This window comes from Nycticebus coucang, chromosome 20, assembly GCF_027406575.1.
Source record: "Nycticebus coucang isolate mNycCou1 chromosome 20, mNycCou1.pri, whole genome shotgun sequence".
NCBI classification, from domain to species: Eukaryota; Metazoa; Chordata; class Mammalia; order Primates; family Lorisidae; genus Nycticebus; species Nycticebus coucang.
The window spans coordinates 1,172,637-1,199,817 of record NC_069799.1 but is presented as its reverse complement, the minus strand read 5'-3'; the positions used below and the strand labels follow the sequence as shown (position 1 = coordinate 1,199,817).

At 39.1% G+C, this 27,181-nt stretch overlaps 1 protein-coding gene across 6 annotated transcripts in view; it reads left to right on the top strand.

Moving 5' to 3' along the window:
* The window catches only part of PLD1 (phospholipase D1), a 354,936-nt gene that overhangs the window by 78,802 nt on the left and 248,953 nt on the right, over window positions 1–27,181 (top strand). Inside the window, exon 1 of one of the 6 annotated variants that reach the window (XM_053572728.1) lies at window positions 9,086–9,107. The exons of the other annotated variants lie outside the window; for them this stretch is intronic. The gene's annotated coding sequence lies outside the window, so the exon portion shown is untranslated. Of the gene's footprint in view, window positions 1–9,085; window positions 9,108–27,181 lie in introns of those variants that run through there. 6 annotated transcript variants of the gene reach the window in all.

Sequence of the window (27,181 nt, the reverse complement as noted above, 5' to 3'; positions counted from 1 at the left end):
GAGAGACCAGGGCACCCCAAGTCCAGGGGCTGAATGTGGGTCTTAGACTTGCCATTCATACAGTCTGACGGTAATTATTTTGAGTCATTGCTTCTTCAGATGCAAAGAGTGTGAAAAATAGTAACTATCTGTCCTATAGGATCATTAGAGAATTAAATGGGACATGTAACAATCCAGACAGCCCTGTGAACATGTGTTCCCTATTCTGCTGAGATTGGGAGCAGTCCTGTCTTGCCCACATGCATTCATTTGGGCCACAAGCAGTGCCTGAGCACCCAAGAGCAAGAACTCCAGACAGAGGTGGCCTCCCCTGTCAGAGAACTCTGAGTCCTCCAGAGGAGACAGAGGCGTTAATACAAAAGATGTAAAGTCTCCATTTTTTTAATGGCTGAATAGTATTCCATGGTATACACATACCATAGCTTGTTAATCCATACCTGGGTTGATGGGCATTCAGGTTGTTTCCACATTTTGGCGATTATAAATCAAGCTGTGATAAACAGTCTCGTGCTGAAGTCCTTATGATAAAATGATTTTTTTTTTCTTCTTGGTAAATGCCTAGTAATGGGATCATAGGATCAAATGGGATGGTGAGTTCTTTGAGGATTCCTCATACTTCCTTTTAAAAAGGCTGCATTAGTTTGCAGTCCCCCTAACAATGTAAGAGTGTTCCCTTCTCTCCACATCCATTATGGACAATGACCATTTTTTCAAATGTTTGTTAGCCATTCATCTGTCTTCATCAGAGAAGATTCTGTTCATATCTCTTGGACAGAGGTAGATGGGATTGTTTATTCTTTTTTTGTTGATTAATTTGAGTTCTCTGTATATTCTGGTTATCAACCCTTGTGAGATTGATGCCCTGAAAATATCCTATCCCATTCTGTAGTTCGTCTTTTTCCTTTATTTGTCATGTCTTTAGCTGTGCAGAAGCCTTTCAGCTTAATTGAGTCCCATTTGTTAATTTTTGTTGTTGTTGCAATGGCTGCTAAAGTCTTTGTTATAAAATTTTTCCCCAGTACGATGACTTGAAGAGTTTTCCCCACACTTTCTTCTAAGTTTTTATTGTTTCATGTCTTAGATTTAAGTCTCTTATCCATCTTGAGTCAGTTTTTGTACATGGTAAAAGGTGCAGTTTGAGTTTCAGTCTTTTATTTATTTATTTATTTATTTTTTATTAAATTATAGCTGTGTACATTGATATAATCATGGGGCATCATTCACTAGCTTCACAGACAGTTTACCAAGTTTCACATATACCCTTGAAAGATGCACCGCTGGTGTGATCCCACCAATCCCCTTCCCTCTACCCACCTCCCCCCTCCCTCCCCTCCCTTTCCCCCTTCCCCCTATTCTTAGGTTGTAACTGGGTTATAGCTTTCATGTGAAAACCCTAAATTAGTTTCATAGTAGGGCTGGGTACATTGGGGACTGTTTCTTACATTCTTGAGATACTTTACTAAGAAGAATATGTTCCAGCTCCATCCATGTAAACATGAAAGAGGTAAAGTCTCCATCTTTCTTTAAGGCTGCATAATATTCCATGGTGTACATATACCACAATTTATTAATCCATTTGTGGATGGATGGGCACTTGGGCTTCTTCCATGATTTAGCAATTATGAATTGGGCTGCAATAAACATTCTGGTACAAATATCTTTGTTATGATGTGATATTTGGTCTTCTGGGTATATGCCCAGTAGAGGAATTACAGGATTGAATGGCAGATCTATTTTTAGATCTCTAAGTGTTCTCCATATCTCTTTCCAAAAGGAATGTATTAATTTGCATTCCCACCAGCAGTGCAAAAGTATTCCCTTTTCTCCACATCCACGCCAACATCTCTGGTCTTGGGATTTTGTGATATAGGCTAGTCTCACTGGAGTTAGATGGTATCTCAAAGTAGTTTTGATTTGCATTTCTCTGATGATTAAAGATGATGAGCATTTTTTCATATGTCTGAAGGCCGTGTGCCTGTCTTCTTCAGAGAAGTTTCTCTTCAAATCCCTTGCCCAGCCTGCGATGGGATCCCTTGTTCTATTCTTGCTAATGTGTTTGAGTTCTCTGTGGATTCTGGTTATTAAACCTTTGTCAGAGACATAACCTGCAAATATCTTCTCCCATTCTGAGGGCTGTTTGTTTGCTTTACTTACTATGTTCTTGACTGTGCAGAAGCTTTTTAGTTTGATCAAGTCCCAGCAGTGTATTTTTGAAGCTGCTTCAATTGCCCGGGGGTCCTCATAAAATACTCACCCAGACCGATTTCTTCAAGGGTTTTCCCTGCACTCTCCTCTAGTATTTTTATAGTTTCATGTCTTAAGTTTAAATCTTTAATCCAATGAGAGTCTATCTTAGTTAATGATGAAAGGTGTGGGTCCAATTTCAGTCTTCTACAGGTTGCCAGCCAGTTCACCCAGCACCATTTGTTAAATAGGGAATCTTTTCCCCACTGAATGTTTTTAATTGGCTTGTCAAAGATTAAATAATGGTAAGTAGCTGGATTCATCTCTTGGTTCTCTATTCTGTTCCAGACATCTACTTCTCTGTTTTTGTGCCAATATCATGCGGTTTTGATCACTATTGATTTGTAGTATAGTCTGAGGTCTGGTAGCGTAATTCCTCCTACTTTGTTTTTATTTCTAAGTAATATCTTGGCTATTTGAGTTTTTTTCTGATTCCATATAAAGCGAAGTATTGTTTTTTCAAGATCTTTAAAGTCTGACAGTGCAGCTTTAATAGGGATTGCATTGAAATTATATAATGCTTTGGGTAGTATGGACATTTTAACAATGATGATTCTTCCCAGCCATGAGCATGGTATATTTTTCCATTTGTTAATATTTTCAGCTATTTCTTTTCTTAGAGTTTCATAGTTCTCTTTATAGAGACCTTTCACATCCTTTGTTAGATAAATTCGCAAATATTTCATCTTCTTTGGCACTACTGTGAATGGGATAGAGTCCTTAACAGTTTTTTCAACTTGACTGTTGTTGGTATATATAAAGGCTACCGATTTATGAATGTTGATTTTGTAACCTGAGACGCTGCTGTATTCCTTGATCACTTCTAAGAGTTTTGTGGTAGAGTCCCTAGTGTTTTCCACATATATACTATCATATAATCTGTGAAGAGTGAAAGTTTGATCTATTCTGACCCTATATGGATACCCTTGATCGCCTTTTCTTCCCTAATTGCAGTGGCTAAAACTTCCATTACAATGTTAAAAAGCAATGGAGACAATGGGCAGCCTTGTCTGGTTCCTGATCTGAGTGGAAATGATTCCAATTTAGCTCCATTCAATATGATATTGGCTGTGGGTTTGCTGTAGATGGCCTCTATCAGTTTAAGAAATGTCCCTTCTGTACCGATTTTCTTAAGTGTTCTGATCATGAAGCGATGCTGGATATTATCAAAAGCTTTTTCTGCATCAATTGAGAGAATCATATGGTCTTTGTTTTTTAATTTGTTTATGTGCTGGATTACATTTAAAGGTTTATGTATATTGAACCAGCCTTGAGACCCTGGGATAAAACCGACTTGGTCATGATGTATAATTTGTTTGATGTGTTGCTGGATTCTGTTTGTTAGGATCTTGTTGAATATTTTTGCATCTATATTCATTAGTGATATTGGTCTGTAATTTTCTTTTCTTTTTGGGTCTTTTCCTGGTTTGGGGATCAGGGTGATGTTTGCTTCATAGAACATGTTGGGTAGTCTTCCTTCTTTTTCTACCTTTTGGAACAGGTTGAGTAATATAGGTACTAATTCCTCTTAAAAGTTTGGTAGAATTCTGATGTTAAACCATCTGGTCCCAGGCTTTTCTTTTTAGAGAGGTTTTGTATGGTTCATGCTATTTCTGAACTTGATATGGGCCTGTTCAGAATTTCCACTTGATTATGGCTAAGTCTTGGAAGTGACGTGCTTCCGAGTATTGGTCAATTTCCTTCAGATTTTCATATTTCTGAGAATACAGTTTCTTGTAATAGTCATTAAGGATTATTTGGATTTCTGAGGATTCTGTTGTTATTTCATCTTTGTTGTTTCTGATTGATGAGATTAGAGATTTTACTCTTTTTTCCCTGATTAGATTATCCAAAGGTTTATCTATTTTATTGACCTTTTTGAAAAACCAGCTTTTTGATTTATTGATCTGTTGCATTATTCTTTTGTTTTCAATTTCATTTAATTCTGCTCTAATTTTGGTCATTTCTTTTCTTCTACTGGGTTTGGAGTTGGAATGTTCTTCCTTTTCCAGTTGCTTGAGATGTCCCATTAAGTTAACTTCCTCTCTTTTCGTTTTCTTGAGGAAGGCTTGCAGTGCTATAAATTTCCCTCTTAGAACTGCGTTTGCAGTGTCCCAGCGGTTCTGATAGTTTGTGTCTTCATTGTTGTTTTGTTCCAAAAAGAAGGCGATTTCTCTCTTAATCTCATCTCTGACCCAGCTATCATTCATCATAAGGTTATTTAACTTCCATGTTTTTGTATGAGTATGCAGTTTCCTGTTGTTACTCAGCTCAAGTTTTATTCCATGGTGGTCCGAGAAGATGCATGGAATAATTTCTATTCCTTTAAATTTACTGAGGTTAGACTTGTGACCTCAAATGTGATCGATTTTGGAGTAAGGTCCATGGGCTGATGAGAAGTATGTGTATTCAGTTTTTTTGGGATGAAATGTTCTGTAGATGTCTGCTAAATCCAAATGTTGGATGGTTAGGTTTAAATCTAAGATTTCTTTGCTCGGCTTCTTGTTGCAGGATCGATCCAATACTGCTAAAAGAGTGTTGAAATCTCCAACTATTATGGAGCTGGAGGACATCAAGTTGCTCATGTCTGTTAGAGTTTCTCTTATAAATTGAGGTGCATTCTGGTTGGGTGCATAGATATTAATGATTGAGATCTCATCATATTGAGTATTACCCTTAACAAATATGAAGTGACCATTCTTGTCCTTCCTTACTTTTGTTGGTTTAAAGCCTATTGTATCTGCAAATAAAATTGCAACACCTGCTTTTTTCTGATTCCAATTTGCCTGAAATATGGATGACCATCCTTTCACCCTGAGTCTGTGTTTGTCTTTTAAGTTAAGATGTGACTCTTGTATGCAACAAATATCTGGCTTGAGTTTTTGTATCCAGTCAGCTAACCTAGCCTCTTTAGAGGATAGTTTAAGCCATTCACATTAATGGAGAATATTGATAAGTCTGGTGAGGTTTTGGGTATTGAGTTTTTCAAAGTCCATTGGCCATTTTTAATCCTTTTGCCAGTGTGGAAATTGGAGTTTGATCCGAAGTTTCTGAGTGAGTTTACTTTTGCGGTATAGGATTGGGTTGGTCATTTTGGAGGATAGGCCTGAGAATATCCTGAAGAGCTGGTTTGGTTATGGTAAATTTCTTCAACATATGAATGTCATTAAAGTATTTAATTTCTCCATGATAAATGAAACTCAGTTTAGCTGGATACAAGATCCGGGGTTGAAAGTTATTTTGCTTTAGGAGATTAAAAGTCGGTGACCACCCTCTTCTGGCTTGAAAAGTTTCAGCAGAGAGATCTGTAGTCATTCTAATATTCTTGCCTTTGAAGGTAATGGTTTTCTTTCTCCTGGCAGCTTTGAGGATCTTCTCCTTCATATTAACTTTAGTGAAGTTAATTATGATATGCCTTGGGGATGTCTTATTGAGGTTGAGTCGTGCTGGGGTTCTGAAGCTGTCCGCTATCTGAATTTCAGGATCTCTTTGCATGTCTGGAAAATTCTCTTTCATAATTTCATGCAGAAGGGCCTCTGTGCCCAGCGAGGCCACTTCATCTGTTTCTGGAACGCCAATGATTCGGATATTCGCTTTCTTCGAATTATCTCAGAGCTCTCGGAGAGAATGATCCATTTTTGCTCTCCATTTCTCTTCCTCTTTGAGAGTTTGGGAGCGTTCAAAGGCTTTGTCTTCGATGTCAGAAATCCTTTCTTCTGCTTGCTCCATTCTGTTGCTGAGGGATTCTACTGTATTTTTCATATCTTTGAGGGCTGTAAATTTCTGCTTCAGTGTGTCTAAGTCTTTGGTGGTTTTGTCTTTAAATTCGTTAAAGTTTTGAGACAACTTTTGAATTTCTCCTCGAATTCCTAATTCCACTTTGTTAATCTTGTCTGTAATCCAAATTCTGAATTTGATTTCTGACATCTCAGCCAGTTGTTTATGAATGGGATCTTCAATTACATCTGCCGTATCTTTCCTTGGGGGGTTTATCTATTCCGGTTGTTTATGTTACCAGAGTTTTTCCACTTATTCCACCCCATGGTTGTTTTACTCCCTTTGATTTTTTCCCCTGTGCTTTGTCGAAGGCCTATACAGTATTGTGTCCTGAGAAACTGGTGCCCTGTCTGGTGTGGTGGGGCTAATTGGTTCTGTCTTATTTTCAGCTGTTTTCTGTTCCACCCTAGTGAAACAAATACTCTGGATTGAAGTCTCAGATTTTGTTTGTATCCTTGTGTTTGCAGCTAGCCCCAGTGAGGTTGATGTGCGTTCTTCAACCTTCTCTCTTAGTGCAGCTCAAATCCAGCAGGTCACTTGCTGAATTTTTGTCCTTTATGTCTCCTACTGGACAGAAGCCTCTGTGGAAAGCTGGCTTCAGTCAGCCATCTTGTATCCTCCCCCCAAGTTTTAGTCTTTTACATGTGATTATCCAGTTCTCCCAGTATCATTTGTTGAATAGGGATTCTTTTCCATACTGTATGCTTTTGTTTGGTTTATCAAAGTTCCAGATGGCAAGTAGAGAGTGGTTTCATCTCTTGGTTTTCTATTCTGTTTCATATGTCTATGTCTCTATTTTTGTGCCAGTACCATGGTGTTTTGATTACTGTGGACTTGTAATATAGCCTGAAGTCTGGTAGGGTGATGCCTCTGACTTTGAATAGCCTTAGCTATACATGGTTTTTTCTGGTTCCATACAAAACTTCTTCCCAAAGCTAAAGAATGTATGTTCTTCTCATCAGCCCATAGAACATTCTCCAAAATAGATCATATCTTAGGACACAAATCAAACCTCAACAAAATCAGAAGAATTGGGAAAAAAAGAAAAGAATTGAAATTTTACTTTGTATCTTCTGAGACCACAAGGCAATAAAGGTGGAACTCAACGCCAGCAAAAATTTTCATCCCCACACAATGGCATGGAAAGAGATAAAAAAGGAAATCATTAACATTCTTGAGCATAACAACAATGAAGACATAAGCTACCAAAACCTGTGAGACACTGGAAAAGTGGTCCTAAGAGGGAAATTTGTCACATTAGATTCCTATATCAGAAAAACTGAAAGAGTACATCAATAACCTAAGGAATCATCTTAAAGAAATGGAAAAGGGAGAGAAATCCAATCCCAGACCTAGCAGAAGAAAAGAAATAAACAGGGGGCACAGGCAAGATGGCTGACTGAAGGCAGCTTTCCACAGAGGCTCCCATCCAGAAGGAGAGTTAAAGGACAGAAGTTTAGCAAGTAAACTGGCATATTAGAGTTGCACTGAGAGAATGTTAAAGAATGCACATCAACCCTAATGAGGTGAGCTGCAACCCCAAGGATACAAACAAAAGGTACAAAATCCATCATCAAGTGGACAGGAGTCCCCTCCTCATGAGAACGGCTTGGAGTACTCCATACGAACAAGCAAGCAGAGTTCAAAAGTCTTCCCATTATGTCTTGTGGGAGAGACCCTCTACAAACTGGACCTACTTCCCCTACTACAGTGCCATGGCACTCTCCTGCCAGGCATAAAACTGTATAAAACTATATATATTCTCTACCTGCAATTCTGAACTCCCAGCACTCCCCTCCACTGTCACTCTGAGGTCTGGAAGCCAGTCCCCCAGGAGTCCAGATTCTTGGGTATTTTCTCAAGAGGTGTGGACAGGGCATGGACTGCTGCTGGTCAGTGCTGATTCTGCTGCACAGAAGTGAGGACAGGGCAGTTAGCTGAGAGGGAACCATACAGGAGCGGTGGTGCCACGAGGCACAGAACAGCAGCCACAGTGGCAACAATAGGGCTCACCCCTGTGTATTCCAGAGTCACACCCCCTATCTCTCTGGACAACCAGAGGAGGCTGGGCATCTTCTCTGGTGGCAGCCACTGGCAGAACAGATCTGGGACAGAAACACAGGCCTTATGACTAAAGGGTTTCCCTGATGCGGTACCGCCCTGGGCGGAGCGCGGGGACTAGAATACGCACATGCAGAGCCAGCAGATTCCCAGGGCAGGGCTGACCCAGAGGACCACTTTAATGAGTCTAAGATGCACCCAGCCCCCAGGGGATCATTAGCTGAGACAAATGAGGGCAGCCAGAGGCTGGAATTGTCAGCTAACCTTACTGCTCCGTACAAACTGCAGCCGAGACTGGGCAGCAGCACAGACAGGGTCTGATTTGCAGGTTCTGTGAACTCAACCAGCATCTCTTCTGCAGGGGAATATAGCCAGGACAGAAACAAATTCTGCAAAGTTGTTCTGTTCTGTCAGTAACATCAATCAGGGGCATGACTAGAACTGAGTGAATAGCCCCACCCTCCATTAAGCACCTGAGGTTGTCTGGCCTCACCTCCCCCTGCCAGATAGTGGCAGAGAGCAGCAGCCTGGCTGAGGAGACATAGATCTCCCTGTGATTCAGGAGGAAACTGGGTCACAACCCCACAGGGTTATTAGTGACTGGGTGTGATAGAGGTGCAAGGTGGGAAGGAGGCATCAACCTTCCCAAACTAATCTATTTGCTGGGATGGTCCACCTGACGTCACGGAGCTCAGAGCAAGTCATATTTGAGTTGTCAGCAGAACCCTGCAATCTAGTTGCAAGTGACTTTTAAACTCTCCCACCTGACACAGGTCTGACTGAGACAATTGATTTGGACCTCTTGAACTGGGCCAATCACCCAAGGACTATCCAAGTGATACCCTGGGTGTGTGGTTGTGGGAAGGTTTGATTTTCCTTTTCCAATTGTTGCCTGTGGGGGATGGGGTGACTTAATTGCTGGTATTTCTCCACAGGTGAGACTTCAACCCAGAGTAACTGATTTCCTAGGGTAGGACAGAGACCAGCTGAAAACAAGACAGAGCCACTTAGCCCCAGCACACCAGGTAGGTCCCCAGTTTCTCAGGCTGTAGCACTGAATGGGTCCTCAGCAAAGCTCCAGGGGAAAAGGTACAGACACCAGTCCTAGCTTTTGGGCAAAGAGCTGGTTAACCACTACTCTTGGAGCCCCCAACCCAACTTCTGTTTATCTGCTCATCTAGTCAAATGGTGTAAAATAATCATGGGGCGGAATCAACAGAAAAACTCTGGTAACATGAATAACCAGAGTAGATCAACCCCTCCCCCAATGGAAAGATATGGCAGACACAACTGAAGGTCCCATTCATAAACAGATGGCCGAGCTGTCAGAACTTGAATTCAGAATTTGGATTGCAAACAAGATTAATAGAATGGAGGAATAGTTGGAATTAGAAATTCAAGGTTCAATTCAAAAGTTGTCTCAAGAATTCAATGTATTTAAACACAAAATCACCAAAGATTTTGACACATTGAGATGAGGATTTGCAGCCTTCAAAGATGTGAAAAATACAGTAGAACCCCTCAGTAACAGAGTGGAGCAAGCAGAAGAAAGGATTTCTGACATTGAAGACAAAACTTTTGAACGCTCCCAAACTCTCAAAGAGGAAGAGAAATGGAGAGCAAAAATGGATCATTCTCTCAGAGAGCTCTGGGGTAATTTGAAGAAAGCTAATATTCACCTCATAGGAATCCCTGAAAGTGATGAAGTGGCTTCGCAAGGCACAGAGGCTCTTCGCCATGAAATAGAATTTTCCAGACATGCAAAGAGATTCCGAAATTCAGATAGCACTTTCAAACCCCAGCACAACTCAACCCAAATAAGACATCCCCCAGGCACATCATAATTAACTTCACTAAAGTTAATATGAAGGAGAAAATTCTGAAAGCAGCCAAATGTAAGAAAACCATAATGTACAAAGGGAAGAATATTAGAATGACTGCAGATCTCTCTGCTGAAACCTTTCAAGCCAGAAGAGGGTGGTCATCAATTTTTAATCTCCTAATACAAAATAACTTTCAACCCAGGATCCTGTATCCAGCTAAACTGAGTTTCATTTATGATAGAGAAATTATATACTTTAATGACATTCACATGTTGAAGAAATTTGCCATAACTAAACCAGTTCTCCAGGATATTCTCAGACCTAGCCTTGATAAATACCAGCACAATCATCTACCCTGTTTCCCCGAAAATAAGACAGTGTCTTATTTTAAGATATGTTTTCCCGAAAATAAGACAGTATCTTATTTTAAGGTATGCTCCCAAAGATGGGCTAGGTCTTATTTTCCGGGGACGTCTTATCTTTCCTGTAAGTAGGTCTTATTTTCGGAGGATGTCTTATTTTCGGGGAAATGGGGTACCACAAAAGTAAACTCTCTGAGAAACTTTTGTTCAAATTCCAACTTCCACAGTGGTGAAAGGATTAAAAATGTCCACTGGACTTTCAAAGAACTCCATACCCAAAATTTTACCAGGCTTATCAATATTGTCCATTAATGTAATGGGTTAAATTGTCCTCTAAAGGGGCACAGGTTGGCTGACTGGATACAAAATCTCAGGCCAGATATCTGCTGCATACAAGAATTTCACCTTACCTTAAAAGGTAAATATAGACTCAGGGTGAAGGGATGGTCGTCTATATTTCAAGCAAATGGAAATCAGAAAAAAGCAGGTGTTGCAATTCTATTTGCAGATACAATAGGCTTTAAACCAACAAAAGTAAGGAAGTATAACAATGGTCACTTCATCTTTGTTAAGGGTAATTAATACTCAATATGATGAGATTTCAATTATTAATATTTATGCACCCAACCAAAATTCACCTCAATTTATAAGAGAAATTGTAACAGACATTAGCAACTTGATTTCCTCCAGCTCCATAATAGTTAGAGATTTTAACACTCCTTTGGCAGTGTTGGATAGACCCTCCAATAAGAAGCTGAGCAAAGAAATTTTAGATTTAAACTTAACCATTCAACATTTGGATTTAACAGACATCTACAGAACATTTCATCCCAACAAAACTGAATACACATTCTTCTCATCAGCCCACGGAACATACTCCAAAATCGATTACATCTTGGTCACAAGTCTAACCTCAATAAATTTAAAGGAATAGAAATTATTCCTTGTATCTTCTCAGACCACCATGGAATAAAAGTTGAAGTCACTAACAACATGAATCTGCATACTCATACATAAACATGGAAGCTAATAACCTTATGCTGACTGATGAGATTCAGAAGGAAATTACCAAATTTTTGGCACAAAACGACAGTGAGGACATGAATTATCAGAACCTCTGGGATACTGCAAAGACAATCGTAAGAGGGAAATTTATAGTACTGCAAGCCTTCCTTAAGAGAATGGAAAGAGGAAGTTAACAACTTAATGGAACATCTCAAGCAACTGGAAAATGCAGAAGATTCCAACTCCAAACCCAGTAGAAGAAAAGAAATAGTCAAAATTAGAGCAGAATTAAATGAAATTGAAAACAAAAGGATTATTCAACAGATCAATAAATCAAAAAGTTAGTTTTTTGAAAAAGTCAATAAAATGGATAAACCTTTGGCTAACCTTACCAGAAAAAAAAGAGTAAAATCTCTAGTTTTCAATCAGAAATGACAAAGACAAAATAACAACAGATTCCTCGGAAATTCAATAAATCTTTAATGAATATTACAAGAAACTTTATTCTCAGAAATATGAAAATCTGAAGGAAATCGACTGCTACTTGGAAGCATGTCACCTTCCAAGACTTAACCAGAATCAAGTGGAAATGTTGAATAGGCCTATATTAAGTTCTGAAATATCATCAACTATACAAAATCTCCCTAAAAAGAAAAGCCCAGGACCAGATGGCTTCACATCAGAATTCTCCAACCCTTTAAAGAGGAAATAGTACCTGTATTACTCAACCTTTTCCAAAATATAGAAAAAGAATGAATACTACCCAACACATTCTATGAAGCAAACATCACCCTGATCCCCAAACCAGGAAAAGACCCAACAAGAAAAAAAAAATTATAGACCAATGTCACTAATGAATATAGATTCAAAAATATTCAACAAGATCCTAACAAATAGAATCCAGCAACACATCAAACAAATTATACATCATGACCAAGTTGGTTTCATCCCAGGGTCTCAAGGCTGGTTCAATATATGTAAATCTATAAATATAATTCAGCACATAAACAATTAAAAAATAAAGACCATGTGATTCTCTCATTTGATGCAGAAAAAGCTTTTGATAATATCCAGCATTTCTTCATGATCAGAACACTTAGGAAAATTGGTATAGAAGGGACATTTTCTTAAACTGATAGAGGCCATCTTCAGCAAACCCACAGCCAATATCGTATTGAATGGAGTTAATTTGAAATCATTTCCACTCAGATAAGGAACCAGGCAAAGTTGCCCATTGTTTCCACTGCTCTTTAACATTGTATTGGAAGTTTTAGCTATCACAATTAGGGAAGAAAAGGTGATCAAGGGTATCCATATGGGGTCAGAAGAGATCAAACTTTTGCTCTTCGCAGATGATATGATTGTATATCTGGAAAATACCAGGGATTCTACTACAAAACTCTTAGAAGTGATCAAGGAATAGAGCAGCGTCTTGGGTTACAAAATCAATATTCATAAGTCAGTAGCCTTTATATATACCAACAATAGTCAAGCTGAAAAAACTATCAAGACTCTATTCTGTTCACAGTATTGACAAAGAAGATGAAATATTTTGGGAGTTTATCTAACAAAGGACATTAAAGATCTCTATAAGGAGAACTATGAAACTCTAAGAAAAGAAATAGCTGAAAATGTTAACAAATGGAAAAACATACCATGCTCATGGCTGGGAAGAATCAACATTGTTAAAATGTCCATACTACCCAAAGCAATATACAATTTTAAGGCAATCCCTATTAAAGCTCCTTTGTCATACTTTAAAGATCTCGAACAAAATAATACTTCATTTTATATGGAGTCAGAAAAAACCTCGAATAGCCAATACATTACTCAGAAATAAAAACAAAGCAGGAGGAATCATGCTACTAGATCTCAGCCTATACTATATATCAGTAGTGATCAAAACAGCATGGTACTGACACAAAAACCAAGAATTAGATGTCTGGAACAGAATAGAGAACCAAGAGATGAATCCAGGTATTTACCGTTAGTTGGTCTTTGACAAGCCAATTAAAAACATTCAGTGGGGAAAAGATGCCCTATTTAGCAAATAGTGCTGGATGAACTGGCTGGCCCCCTGTAGAAGACTGAAACTGGATCCACACCTTTCACCATTACCTAAGATAGACTCTCACAGGATTAAAGATTTAAACTTAAGACATGAAACTATAAAAATACTAGAAGAAAGTGCAGGGAGGCTCGGTGCCTGTGGCTCAAGCGTCTAAGGCACCAGCTACATACATCTGAGCTGGCGGATTCAATTCCAGCATGGGCCCACCAAACAACAATGACGGCTGCAACCAAAAAATAGCCTGGCGTTGTGGCCGGTGCCTGTAGTCCCAGCTACTTGGGAGGTAGAAGCAGGAGAATCCTTGAGCCCAGGAGTTGGAGATTGCTGTGAGCTGTGATGTTACAGCACTCTACCCAGGGCGACAGCTTGAGGCTCTGTCTCAAAAACAAACAAACAAAAAAAAAAAAAAAAGAAAGAAAGAACGTGCAGGGAAAACTCTTGAAGAAAATGGCCTGTGCGAATATTTTATGAGGAGGACTCCTGGGGCAATTGAAGCAGCATCAAAAATACACTACTGGGACCTGATCAAACTAAAAAGCTTCTGCACAGCCAAGAACAAGTAAGTAAAGCCAGCATACAGCCCTCAGAATGGGGGAAGACATTTGCAGGTTATGTCTCCGACAAAGGTTTAATAACCAGAATCCACAGAGAACTCAAACGTGGATTGAGCAGGAAAAGAACGAGTGATCCCATCTGAGGCTGGGCAAGGGACTTGAAGAGAAACTTCTCCGAAGAAGACAGGTGCTTGGCCTACAGATATATGAAACAAATGCTCATTATCCTTAATCATGAGAGAAATGCAAATCAAAACTACTTGGAGATATCATCTATCTCCAATAAAATTAGCCCATATCGCAAAATCCCAAGACCAGAGATATTGGCGTGGATGTGGAGAAAAGGGAACACTTCTACGCTACTGGTGGGAATGCAAACTAATACATTCCTTTTGGAAAGATGTTTGGAGAACACTTAGGAATCTAAAAATAGACCTGCCATTTGATCCTACAATTCTGCTAGTAGGTATATATACCCAGAAGACCAAAAATCATATTATAACGAAGATATTTGTACTGGAATATTTATTGTAGCTCAATTCATAATTGCTAAGTCATGGAAAAAGCCCAAGTGCCCATTGATCCATGAATGGATTAATAAATTGTGGTATATGTACACCGTGGAATATTATGCAGCCTGAAAGAATGATGGAGACTTTACCTCTTTCACGTTTACATGGATAGAGCTGGAACATATTCTTCTTAGTAAAGTATCTCAAGAATGGAAGAAAAAGTATCCAATGTACTCAGCCCTACTATGAAACTAATTTATAGCTTTCATATGAAAGCTGTAACCCAATTATAACCTAAGAATATGGGGAAGGGGGAGAGTGAGGGGATGGGAGCAGGGAGGGTAATTGGAGGGACCACACCTATGGTGCATGTTACAAGGGTACATGTGAAACTTAGTAAATGTAGAATATAAATGTCTTAACACAATAACTAAGAAAATGCCAGGAAGGCTATGTTAACCAGTGTGATAAAAATCTGTCAAATGACATATAAAACCAGTGTATGGTGCCCCATGATCACATTAATGTACAAAGCTATGATTTAATAATAAATTTTAAAAAAGGAATATAAAAAGAAATCATCAATATTAAATCAGAAATCAATGAAATGGAAAAAAAAGAATCATTCAGAAAATTAATGAAAGAAAAATTTGATTCTTTGAAAAGATAAATAAAATTGATAAATCATTGGCCAGATTAACCAGAAATAGAACAGTAAAATCTTTAATAACCTCAATCAGAAATTAAAAGGGGGAAATAACAGCTGATACCACAGAGGTACAAGAGATTATTTCTGACTACTACCAAAAGCTTTATGTTCAGAAATTAGACAATGTGGAGGAAACGGACCAATACTTAGAATGACACTATCTTCTTAGACTTAATCGGGAAGAAATAGATCTCTTGTAGAGACCAATATCAAGCACTGAGATTGCAGAAACAATAAAAAAGCTCCCAACAACAACAACAGAAAAGCCCAGGAGCAGATGGCTTCACATAAGAATTCTATCACACCTTCAAAGATGAGCTTATATCTGTACTGCAGAACCTTTTTCAAAACTTTGAGAAGGAAGGAACCTTTCCCAACACATTCTATGAAGCAAACATCTCCTTGATTCCAAAACTAGGAAAGGACCTAACTAAAAAGGAGAACTACAGACCAATTTTCACTAATGAATATTGATGCAAAAATACTCAACAAAATCTTAGCTAATGGATTGCAGCTACTCATTAAAAAACATTATACATCATGATCAAGCAGTCTTCATCCCAGGGATGAAAGGCTGGTTTAACATATGGGCAAATCCATAAATGTAATGCACCATATGAATAGAAGCAAAAACAAAGATCATATGATCCTTTTAGTAGATCCAGAAAAAGCATTTGACAAAATTCAGCATCTTTTTCTAACAAACACTTAAGAAAATGGTATAGATGGCACATTTCTGAAGCTGATTGAAGCCATCTGTGACAAACTCACAGCTAATGTCATACATAATGTTAAACGGAAAGCTTTTCTACTTAGAACTGGAACCAGACACTATAGACAACATAGTTCTGGAAGTTCTTAGCCAATGCAAATAGGCAAGAAGGATATAAAGGGCATCCAGATGGGGGCAGAGGAGGTCAAACTCTTCCTCTTTGTTGATGATATGATCTTATACTTAGAAAATCCCAGAGACTCAACCACAAGACTCCTGGAAGGGATCAGGAAATACAGTAATGTCTACGGTATGAAATCAATGTCCACAAATCAGTAGCCTTTCTATATGCCAATGACAACCAAGTTGAAAAGCAAATCAAGGACACAATTCCCTTCATAATAGCTTCAAAGAAAATGAAATACTTAGGAATATACCTAACAAAAGAGGTGAAATATCTTTTCAAAGAGAATTATGAAACACTAAATTGCAGAATTGCAGAAATTGCAGAAGACACTAACAAATGGAAGAACATACCATGCTCTTGGTTGGGAAGAATCAACATTGTCAAAATGTCTATTCTACCCAAAGCAATCTACAGATTCAATGCAATCCCCATTAAAATACCAACATCATATTTTGAAGAACTGGAAAAAATTATTTGCTTATTTTTATAATCTTTCTGTTACGAATTCTAAGGTCATATTGTCAAGTTCTATGAGAAATTCTTTGGATTTTGAATTAGTAGATTACCACATCTATAGAGCATTAGAATGTTGTTTCTCTGTTGTGTGGACTTCATTTATTTCTAATGAGAAGTTCATGGTCATTAGTACAGTTCTCCTAAATGTAGCCACTTATTTTTCTCTGGCTGCTTCCCTCCCCCACTTTTTTGTTCCTATGTCAGCGGCTTAGCTATAATGTACCTAGGTGTGATTATCTTTGTATGTATTCCCATTTGGGATTCACCAAACTCTTCCATCTGTAAATTTATTTCTTTCACCAAATTTGATAGGTTTTTTGGGTCATTATTTGATCAAACCTTTTATTCTGCCTCATTTTCTCTCTAGCCTGTCCATCTGTGATTCAAATTATATGTATTTTAGTTTTTTTAGAATAGTGTTAGATAGGTGAGGTATGACAATTAAGTTTGTGAACTTGCCACTGTGCACTTACATAGGCAGCATTGTGCAAACAGCTCAGTCAGGCTTCATGACCTTGGTGTATCGATGTCTCACAGCTGTGTTTGTGTCAACTCGTGGTGTTGTTTTGCCGAGTGGCGTTCATACTGTTGTAGTGTGTTTTCGTATGCTGTCATGAGAATGTTGGTGCTTAGATTACAGCAATGAACAAACATTAAATTTCTTGTTAAATTTAGCAAGAGTAGAATTGAAATCAGGGGCATGTTAGTCCAAGTTTATGAGTGTCGTGAAGAAAATGACAGTGTACAAATGGATTAAATGTTTTTCTGAGGGAAGAGAAAGCATCACAGATAAAAAGAGCTCAGGGAAGCTAATAACAAGTAGAACTGATGAAAACACTGCAAAAATTTATCAAATTTCACGTCAAAATCCTCACCTGACTGTGAGAAGCATAGCAGACCAAGTGAGCATCCATAGAGAAAACAGGAAAATCTTAACAGGAAATCTTGGCAAGAGAAAGGTGTGGCTCTTGCTCACACTGTGTCTGTGGAGGAGTTTTTAGCCAGTGAAGAAATAACTGCATTGGAACAAACACCCCCTCTACTCACCTGATCTTGCCCCCAATGACTTTTTCCTTGACTCAAAGATAAATGAAATTTTGAAATATTGAAAGGAAGACATTTTGATGACAATCAGGACATCAAGGACAAAATGACGACAGCTCTGTTGGCCATTCCAAAAAAAAGTTCCAAAATTGCTTTGAAGGGTGGACTAGGCACTTCCCAAGGGGAATACTTTAAAGGTGACCATATTCAGCAGTGAGGTAGGTAACCTTTTTCTAGGATAAGTTTATGTACTTAATTGTCAGACTTAATTGTCATTAAGGCTCTGATCTTTTTTAAAAAATCCTTTCCCCTTCTGTTTATTCTTCAGATTGGGTAATTTCTATTGGTCTGTCTTCCTGCTCACTGGCTTTCTTCTGTCATTGCCAGTCTACCCACCTAGCAATGTTTTTCTAATAAGATTTTCTTTTTTATTATTATTATTTTTTTTATTAAATCATAACTGTATACATTGATATGATCATGGGACATCATACACTCGCTTCATAAACCATTTGACACATTTTTATCACAGTGGTTAACATAGCCTTTCTGGCGTTATCTCAGTTACTGTGCCAAAACATTTACATTCTACATTTACCAAGTTTCGCAAATACCCCTGTAAGATGCACCACAGGTGTGATCCCACCGATCCCCCTCCCTCTACTCACCCCCCCCTTTCCCACTTCCCCCTATTGTTAAGTTGTAGCTGGGTTATAGCTTTCATGTGAGAGTCCCAAATAAGTTTCATAGTAGGGCTGTGTACATTGGGTACTTTTTCTTCCACTCTTGGGATACTTTACTAAGAAGAATATGTTCCAGCTCCATCCATGTAAACATGAAAGAGGTAAAGTCTCCATCTTTCTTTAAGGCTGCATAGTATTCCATGGTATACATATACCACAATTTATTAATCCATTCGTGGATCGATGGGCACTTGGGCTTTTTCCATGACTTAGCTATTATGAATTGGGCTGCAATAAACATTCTGGTACAAATATCTTTGTTATGTTGTGATTTTTGGTCTTCTGGGTATATGCCCAGCAGAGGAATTACAGGATTGAATGGCAGATCTATTTTTAGATCTCTGAGTGTTCTGCATATATCTTTCCAAAAGGAATGTATTAATTTGCATTCCCACCAGCAGTGCAGAAGTGTTCCCTTTTCTCCGCATCCACGCCAACATCTCTGGTCTTGCGATTTTGTGATAGAGGCTAGTCTCATTGGAGTTAGATGATATCTCAAAGTAGTTTTGATTTGCATTTCTCTGATGATTAAAGATGATGAGCATTTTTTCATATGTCTGAAGGCCTTGCGCCTGACTTCTTCAGAGAAGTTTCTCTTCAAATCCCTTGCCCAGCCTGCGATGGGATCCCTTGTTTTTTTCTTGCTGATGCGTTTGAGTTCTCTGTGGATTCTGGTTATTAAACCTTTGTCAGAGACATAACCTGCAAATATCTTCTCCCGTTCTGAAGGCTGTCTGCTTGCTCTGCTTACTGTGTTCTTAGCTGTGCAGAAGCTTTTTAGTTTGATCAAGTCCCAGTAGTGTATTTTTGAAGCTGCTTCAATTGCCCGGGGGGTTCTCCTCATGAAATACTCACCCAGACCAATTTCTTCAAGGGTTTTCCCTGCATTCTCCTCTAGTATTTTTATAGTTTCATGTCTTAAGTTTAAATCTTTAATCCAATGAGAGTCTATCTTAGTTAATGGTGAAAGGTGTGGGTCCAATTTCAGTCTTCTGCAGGTTGCCAGCCAGTTCACCCAGCACCATTTGTTAAATAGGGAATCTTTTCCCCACTGAATGTTTTTAATTGGCTTGTCAAAAATCAAATAGCGGTAAGTAGCTGGATTCATCTCTTGGTTCTCTATTCTGTTCCAGATATCTACTTCTCTGTTTCTGTGCCAATACCATGCTGTTTTGATCACTATCGATTTGTAGTAAAGTCTGAGGTCTGGTAGCGTGATTCCTCCTGTTTTGTTTTTATTTCTGAGTAATGTCTGGCTATTCGAGGTTTTTTCTGATTCCATATAAAACGAAGTAATGTTTTTTCAAGATCTTTAAAATATGACAGTGGAGCTTTAATAGGGAGTGCGTTGAAATTATATATTGCTTTGGGTAGTATGGACATTTTGATAATGTTGATTCTTCCCAAATGGTATGTTTTTCCATTTGTTAACATCTTCAGCTATTTCTTTTCTTAGAGTTTCATAGTTCTCTCTATAGAGATCTTTCACGTCTTTTGTTAGGTAAATTCCCAAATATTTCATTTTCTTTGGCACTACTGTGAATGGGATAGAGTCCTTAACTGCTTTTTCAATTTGACTGTTGTTGGTGTATATAAAGGCTACTGATTTATGAATGTTGATTTTGTAACCTGAGACGCTGCTGTATTCCTTGATCACTTCTAGGAGTTTTGTAGTACAGTCCCTAGTGTTTTCCAGATACACAATCATATCATCTGCGAAGAGCGAGAGTTTGATCTCTTCTGACCCTATATGGATACCCTTGATTGCCTTTTCTTCCCTAATTGCGGTGGCTAAAACTTCCATTACAATGTTGAAAAGCAATGGAGACAATGGGCAGCCTTGTCTGGTTCCCGATCTGAGTGGAAATGATTCCAATTTAACTCCATTCAATATGATATTGGCTGTGGGTTTGCTGTAGATAGCCTCTATCAGTTTAAGAAAAGTCCCTTCTAGACCAATTTTCTTGAGTGTTCTGATCATGAAGGGATGCTGGATATTATCAAAAGCTTTTTCTGCATCAATTGAGAGAATCATATGGTCTTTGTTTTTTAATTTGTTTATGTGCTGAATTACATTTATAGATTTACGTATATTGAACCAGCCTTGAGACCCTGGGATAAAACCAACTTGGTCATGATGTATAATTTGTTTGATGTGTTGCTGGATTCTGTTTGTTAGGATCTTGTTGAATATTTTTGCATCTATATTCATTAGTGATATTGGTCTATAATTTTCTTTTCTTGTTGGATCTTTTCCTGGTTTGGGGATCAGGGTGATGTTTGCTTCATAGAACGTGTTGGGTAGTCTTCCTTCTTTTTCTACCTTTCTACCTTTTTCTACCTTTTTCTACCTTTTCAACAGGTTGAGTAATATAGGTACTAATTCCTCTTTAAAGGTTTGGTAGAATTCTGACGTGAAACCATCTGGTCCCGGGCTTTTCTTTTTAGGGAGGTTTTGTATAGTTGATGCTATTTCTGAACTTGATATGGGTCTGTTCAACATTTCCACTTGATTCTGGTTAAGTCTTGGAAGGTGGCGTGCTTCCAAGTATCGGTCTATTTCCTTCAGATTTTCATATTTCTGAGAATAAAGTTTCTTGTAATATTCATTAAGGATTTTTTGGATTTCTGATGAGTCTGTGGTTATTTCGTCTTTGTTGTTTCTGATTGATGATATTAGAGATTTTACTCTTTTTTCCTGATTAGGTTGGCCAGAGGTTTATCTATTTTATTGACCTTTTCAAAAAACCAGCTTTTTGATTTATTGATCTGTTGTATTATTCTTTTGTTTTCAATTTCATTTAATTCTGCTCTAATTTTGGTTATTTCTTTTCTTCTACTGGGTTTGGGGTTGGAATGTTCTTCCTTTTGCAGTTGTGTGAAATGTCCCATTAAGTTGTTAACTTCCTCTCTTTCCGTTCTCTTGAGGAAGGCTTGCAGTGCTATAAATTTCCCTCTTAGAACTGCCTTTGCAGTGTCCCAGAGGTTCTGATAGTTTGTGTCTTCATTGTCGTTTTGTTCCAAAAAATTGGCGATTTCTTTCTTAATCTCATCTCTGACCCAGCTATCATTCAGCATAAGGTTATTTAACTTCCATGTTTTTGTATGGGTATGCAGATTCCTGTTGTTACTCAATTCAAGTTTTATTCCATGATGGTCCGAGAAGATGCATGGAATAATTTCTATTCCTTTAAGTTTACTGAGGTTAGACTTGTGACCTAAAATGTGGTCAATTTTGGAGTAAGTTCCGTGGGCTGATGAGAAGTATGTGTATTCAGTTTTGTTGGGATGAAATGTTCTGTAGATGTCTGCTAAATCTAAATATTTGGTGGTTAGGTTTAAATCTAAGATTTCTTTGCTCAACTTCTTTCTGGAGGATCGATCCAACACTGCCAAGGGAGTGTTGAAATCTCCGACGATTATGGAGCTGGAGGAAATCAAGTTACTCATGTCTGTTAGAGTTTCTCTTATAAATTGAGGTGCATTCTGGTTGGGTGCATAGATATTAATAATTGAGATCTCATCATATTGAGTATTACCCTTAACAAATATGAAGTGACCATTCTTGTCCTTCCTTACTTTTGATGGTTTAAAGCCTACTGTATCTGCAAATAAAATTGCAACACCTGCTTTTTTCTGATTACCATTTGCCTGAAATATGGATGACCATCCTTTCACCCTAAGGCTGTATTTGTCTTTTAAGTTGAGATGTGACTCTTGTATGCAACAAATATCTGGCTTGAGTTTTTGTATCCAGTCAGCTAACCTATGCCTCTTTAGAGGACAGTTTAAGCCATTCACATTGATGGAGAGTAAGGATAAGTCTGGTGGAAATTTGGGTATCGAGTTTTTCAAAGGTCCAGTGGACATTTTTAATCCTTTCGCCAGTGTGGAAGTTGGAGTTTGATCCGAAGTTTCTGAGTGAGTTTACTTTTGTGGTAATAGGATTGGGTTGGTCATTGTGGAGGATAGGTCTGAGAACATCCTGAAGAGCTGGTTTATTTATGGTAAATTTTTTCAACATATGAATGTCATTGAAGTATTTTATTTCTCCATCATAGATGAAACTCAGTTTAGCTGGATACAAGATCCTGGGTTGAAAGTTTTTTTGCTTTAGGAGATTAAAAGTTGATGACTAGCCTCTTCTGGCTTGAAAAGTTTCAGCAGAGAGATCTGCAGTTATTCTAATATTCTTACCTTTGTACGTTATAGTTTTCTTTCGCTGGGCTGCTTTGAGAATCTTCTCTTTCATGTTAACTTTAGTGAAGCTAATTATGATATGTCTGGGGGATGACTTATTGAGGTTGAATCGTGCTGGGGTTCTGAAGCTGTCTGCTATCTGAATTTCAGATTCTCTAGGCATGTCTGGAAAATTTTCTGTCATAATTTCATGCAGAAGGGCCTCTGTGCCCTCGGAGGCGACTTCATCGTTCTCAGAAATTCCTATAATCCTTATGTTGCTTTTTTCGAATTATCTGAGAGTTCTCTGAGTGAGTGATCCATTTTTGCTCTCCATTTCTCTTCCTCTTTGAGAGATTGGGAGCGTTCGAAGACTTTATCTTCAATGTCAGAAATCCTTTCTTCTGCTTGCTCCATTCTGTTACTGAGGGATTCTACTGTATTTTTCATATCTTTGAGGGCTGTGCTTCAGTGTGTCTTGCTTCAGTGTGTCTAAGTCTTTGGTGGTTTTGTCTTAAATTCGTTAAATTCTTGAGACAATTTTTTAATTTCTCCTCGAATTCCTAATTCCATTTTATTAATCTTGTCTGCAATCCAAATTCTGAATTCGATTTCTGACATCTCAGCCAGTTGTTTATTAATGGGATCTTCAATCACATCTGCCGTATCTTTTCTTGGGGGGGTTGATCTATTCTGGTTATTCATGTTGCCAGAGTTTTTCCGCTGATTCTGCCCCATGGTTATTTTACTCCCTTTGGTTTTTCCCCTGTGGTTCTATTGAGGGCCCGTACAGTGTTGTGGCCTGAGAAACTGGGGCCCTGTGTTGTGTGGTGGAGCAAAGTGGTTCTGTCTTGCTTTCAGCTGGTTTCTGTTCGATCCTATTGCAACTTCTACTCTGGCTTGAAGTCTCAGCTTTTGTTTGCGTCCTTGTGATCACAGCTTGCCTCAGCGGTGTTGATGTGCGTTCTTCAACCTTCTCTCTTGGTGAGGCTCAAGTCCACCAGGATACTTACTAAATTTAGTAACTCTCCTTCTGGACGGGAGCCTCTGTTGAAAGCTGGCTTCAGTCCGCCATCTTGTCTCCCTCTTAATAAGATTTTCTAATGTACTCATCAAAAATGTGTGTGTGTGTGTATGAATATACATACATATACACATTTTTTTTTTAGTAGGCATTTAACTTGCCTGGATTCAGAGTCTAACCTCTGCCTCTCCATGGTGTGCAGCAGCAGATGTTTTTGCTTAAGTCACTGCAGTGCTCGCTGAGTTGCTTTGTGATGTACCCCAATCCAATGCCAAGACAGAATTTAAGGCTCCCCAACTATGGCTCGCTTCTTTCTAGGATTTCTGAGCTCACTTTTCAGCTTTGATTGCTGTGAAGTCTGTTCTTTGGTTTTTCAAGCCAGCAAGACTAAAAATTGTCTATCTTAGTTTTAGTCACCCAAGTTGGCATGGTCTGGGGCCAGCCCCTTAGACAAAAACAATGCCATTTATTTCCTTTGGATAGAGATAGTTTCTGCTTGATTTTGTTTACTCTCCAGGCAGGTATTTTTTTATGTTTTGTCCATCATTTATAGTTGTTATCTATGGGATGGCTGATAGAACAGGAGGTACACCTCTATTGCTAAAAGCCAGAATTTGTAATCTTGAATAACTTACATAAAGTTTTTCGTTTTGAAGTTATCACAGTTCCGTATAGTTTCTTTCCAAAGCTTTTGGGTTTTTTTTTTTGTTGTTGTTGCTGTTGTTGTTGAGACAGAGTCCCACCCTATGCTCCTGAGCAGAGAGCAGTGGGCATGGTAGCTCACTGCAACCTCAGACTCGGTCTATGGGTATCCTGCTGCCTTAGCCTCTGGAAGCCGCTGGGATCACAGGCGCTCACTGTGGTGCCTGGCTGGGTTTTTCCATTTTTTTCATGAGTTGGGGTTTCACTCTTGTTCAGGCAAGTCTCAAACTCCTGAGCTCAAGCAATTCTCCCTCCCTACAGGAGTGAGCCACTATGCCCAACTGGGTATGGTTTTTTTAGTCTCTTTTAAATAGGTAGGGTTAGGCCAGGCACAGTGGCTCGGGCCTGTAATCCGAGCGCTTCGTGAGGCAGAGGATTACTTGAGAATGGGAGTTCAAGATCAGCCTGAGCATGAATGATATCCTGTCTCTATAAAAAATAAAAAAAATTATCTAGGCCTTTAAGACCCAACTGGTTGGGAGGCTAAGGCAGGAGGATCAATGGAGCCCAGAAATTTGAGGTTGCTGTGAACTATGACGGTGCCACTAAACTGTAGCTCAGGTGACAGAGCCAGACCCTGTCTCAAAATAAACAAAAGTAAATAAACAGCATAGCTCTAGATTTTCTACAGAAAATCAGAGCTTCATTTCTGGCCCTTGCCTTCCATAGTCCTGGGTCATACAGGGGAATAGAACTGTGATCCCAGGCCCTTTGTCCAAGATCAGAGCCCTCTAGGCCCTCCAGCTGCAGCTCCAATGTGCCCATCAGACTTTGATTTGTTTCTTCATTCTTTGATGCTGAAGATTTTCCATCATATTGTTTTTGTTTCTGCTGCCACTGCTGTTATCCTTGAGTAAACATTTTCTAAAAATGACTCCAATTCATTTAGCATTTCTATGTTGTTTTCAGTAAAAAGGGGACACATGCATTAGTGTGATCTATTCTGTTTGCAGGTGTGCCTTCTACAGTAGATAACACCAGACCAACCTGGGTCCACCTGTGCCCAGAAGGGAAGTGGTTCTGGTGTGAGTACGTGGACTTTAGGCAGAGGTCTTATTTGTGGCTTTTAGAGTAGCTAGGGGCCTAGGAACACCTAACATTATTTTAGCATCCAGTATAGCCCAAGCTTAAGCCAGTCAATTTTACTTCCATTCTACCCATTAGGAGACTGAGACTCAGAGACATGTAAATAACTTGTTTTAGCATAAAGATAATTAGATTTCAGCTAATTTCACTTAAAATCATTCCTCTACTATGTACTGCCTTAACAAATGTTTTTATAATTATATAGATGCGCAAAAAATTGAGATTGTCTATGTCTGCTAGCAGCTGTGACAAAATTTGAGAGCTAATTAACACTGGAGAATGTTTAGAGGAGGTTCTACACATATCCTGTCAGGCTCATTCCTCACATAGGTGAAATTCGTGGGTTATCACTGAAAACACTCTCTGTACTGCCAAAATTCACACCAATGGAGGCTGTTTGCTGCTTTGGAGGGAAGTAAAAGAAGGAAATGCATAAATATTGTATTCTTGGACATAGAGAAATTTAATATTCATTTAACAGTGAAAGGTATTAATTTTAGGGGTCTGATCACAGTTTGTAGCAATATTAACTACCTTTCATAAAGAAGAATTTTCCCTCTGAGAGCCTTCTGCCTCATAAACTTATTAATAGCCTTTGAAATTAGGAATAGCTGTCTGTATTTTCTCTGCAGATACAGATGTTTGTGACGAGCATGTCACCAACAGACACAGGGTAAACCTCCTTAGACACTGGCTCAGCTCCTTACCTGACTTGGCAGTCAGGCTGGGTTCTTATCTTCTGGGTGGAATCACTTAGAGATCTTTTCTCATAGAATTATAAAGTCCTAGTCATAGAAAATGGATATTTTTATTTTCAGTTTTTATTTTATTTATTTATTTATTTTTTGCAGTTTTTGGCCAGAGCTGGGTTTGAACCCACCACCTCTGGTATAGGGGGCCGGCTCCCCACTCCTTTGAGCCACAGGTGCCTTGAAGAAATTGATCACTAACGAAAGTGACCTAGGTAGGTCACAGTGAAAATCTGAGCAGTTCGACAGTTGACTCTCGTCAGATGGTTGTGAGACCACAAGCAGATCACTTAACCTGTCTGTGCCTTTGGTTTTCTTGACTACAAAAGGGGACAAGAATACCAGATACCTCTGTTATGAGGACAGATGGAATCAAGGCATGCAAAGCACCTGCATCACTGCCTGGCCAGGGTGGCCTGGGAGGAAACTTAACTCTATGTTATTCCTGTTAACTTCAACACAAAAGGGATTTCTGCAGGATCCTGCTTCCTAGGATCCTAGCTAATCCTGTCCCAACTCTGTCCTAGCCCAGTTCCCACATGGAAGCTGGGCTAAGTGTGCATGGTAGGCTTTCCTGAGAGCAGCCTAGGTGAGAGGTGGGGGAGGATGTGAGGCTGCCCACATCCTCACAGGAAAGGCATTCTGTTGCTCTGTCACATGAGGCGTCTTCCCAATGGGCTGCATGTGTGGCATCATTGTGTGTACAGAGTCATGAGGCCAAGGGGGAGGGGACACACATATGCTGGTAGCTCAACTCACCCTAGGCTCACAGGTTGTGTGACTTGGTTCCCTGTGTACCCTCCACTTTACCCCTGGCCCTTGACAGACAGCTCCCAGGGTGATGTTAGGGTGAGTGGTGCCCCTGATGGTCTGGTCAGCCCAGTGGAGCCCACCTGCCCTGGAGGCTGTGTCAAAGCCCTGCCCCTGGGTAGGAGGAGGCTGAGAGGCCACAGTGGCTGCTGGGAACAGGAGAAGAGGTGAGAGTGGTGATGATGGGGAGGCAGGTGGGACAGAGCACACCTGGAACCGTCCTGCCCTTCACCATTATGTTAGCCTCCATAAGCCCCTGTCCCCGTACATGTGACTCTAAATGAGATCACTGTGAGGATTACAAGTGATTT